This window comes from Halyomorpha halys, unplaced genomic scaffold, assembly GCF_000696795.3.
Source record: "Halyomorpha halys isolate HHAL.00 unplaced genomic scaffold, Hhal_1.1 Scaffold1277.1, whole genome shotgun sequence".
Classification (NCBI taxonomy): Eukaryota; Metazoa; Arthropoda; class Insecta; order Hemiptera; family Pentatomidae; genus Halyomorpha; species Halyomorpha halys.
In genome coordinates this window covers 136,270-138,050 of record NW_027110464.1, presented here as the reverse complement: position 1 = coordinate 138,050, position 1,781 = coordinate 136,270, and the positions used below count along the sequence as shown (strand labels likewise).

General features: G+C 34.9%; 1 protein-coding gene across 3 annotated transcripts in view; it reads right to left on the bottom strand.

Annotated features, from left to right (window-relative positions):
- Positions 1-1,781, bottom strand: part of LOC106689089 (Glutamate receptor interacting protein) — a 55,465-nt gene that overhangs the window by 35,984 nt on the left and 17,700 nt on the right. The window lies entirely within an intron of this gene.

Genomic DNA, 1,781 nt, shown 5'->3' with positions numbered 1-1,781 from the left:
TAAGTGCTGTAATAGTCTGAATCTGCGTGCAGTTTCCTGTCTTTTCAGTCTTGTGTGAGGATTCCAGGTTAGTCGTTTGTCAAGGTGTAGTCCAAGATAACGAATCTGCTCTACAGGGGTAAGAGCCACATTATTAAAGTATACTGTAGGGCAGTTGGCAGGTTTACGACGAAGAGTAAATGTAATTTGTTGTGATTTATTTTTATCCTCCAATTTCGACACCATTCTTCGAGGATTGTGATATGGAATAACAAGGTTAAACAATATATTGGACAAAAACAGTGTGGCCACAATGAATTACAACTTTTTTTTATTGTTATTGTAAATCGATAATAATAAAAAAAAACTAAATAAATAAAAAAAGTAGTTATAATATTTACATATGATAAATGACAATGTTCAATATTTATATTACCTATACCATTATGCGTGGCAACGCGCAAGTCTACCAACCCAAAGGTTGTCAGATGGAATCCCGGTCCTACCCAGAATTTTTCAAGCTTAAAATAATGCAAAAACTCACAACCTCCCCCGGGCATTTGTGAAGCTCGTTAGCCAATGGATGACACTCACAAAAAAATAGCCGTGGGAGTGGCGGACCCACCCTAGGAAAAAAAAACAAAAAGGACTTAGACCTCCATGGTCTGTCACCCATATAATAATAATAATAATAGTACCATTATAATATTGGTTTAGTTCAGAAAGCACAAGGTGGATAAACTGAAGTGTTTTAAACGAGTCATGGTACACGACGTATGGTTGAGAAAATGGAGTTCCAGTTTAGGTAAAAAAAAATTTGACAAACGCAGGAGTGTTGAAAGAAGTGGAGAGCTGACAGATAAACAAAACCTGATAGTTCGGGATTGCACTGAGAACTTTAAATACAGGTTTTGTAGGATACAGGAGGAACGCTGGAGCAGTAATTATTTGGAATAGAAAGGAAGATGGGAAATAAGGATTGATAGAGCCATTTGAATTCTGTGTAATACATAACCCAGTATCTCTGATGATCCTGAAAATAAATCTTGCTGTGCAATTCAAAAAAACGCTTAAGTTTAGCTTCGAGTTTACCCTGGAGAATGTAATATTGGTATTGGTTGGAGCAGTTGATAAAGTTGTAAATCCAGTGATCCAAATGACAAAAAAGAATTATCTGTGTAACACTAAAGAAAAAAGGGAACCTCTAAACCACTCTTCCTGGAACTTAAAATTTTGAATTTCGCATTTTCTTAATATTCGAATTAGTCTTCAACTATTTAGAATCTTATTTAATATAATATAATGTAATACTTAAAACCATTTTTGTTCTTAAATCTAACGAGCCAGAAATTTCATAAAATAAGGCAGACATATCGTTCCTGAGTGCTCATTCCTTTACAAAAGCTATATTGATGAGGTGAAAATAGGTAATAGGACATTAAAATAGTTATAAACTGTTTGTTCTTCTTTTTTTGACCGCGACTCTGACCATCTTCTTATATATGAAAATAGGTAATGATTCTCCATAATACCTACGATTTTATTTGCTATTATTGAGATCTGTTTATGTTTCCTATATCAGTTTTATTATTAGAATTTCGTTTATTCTAATTGATAGTTATAGTAGGTTGCTACATAATACTTATTGGTATTGGTAACTGGTGAGGAACTAGTCTGGGAAGTGAGCCTAGTGGCCCTCTCTGCCAACCCTTGGCGGAAACTAGAGTTGCCACCGCATTCTAACCAAGGTGGGAGTGTTAAGACTTATTTCTCATAGTACAAGAGCCGGGAAGAAAAAAAGG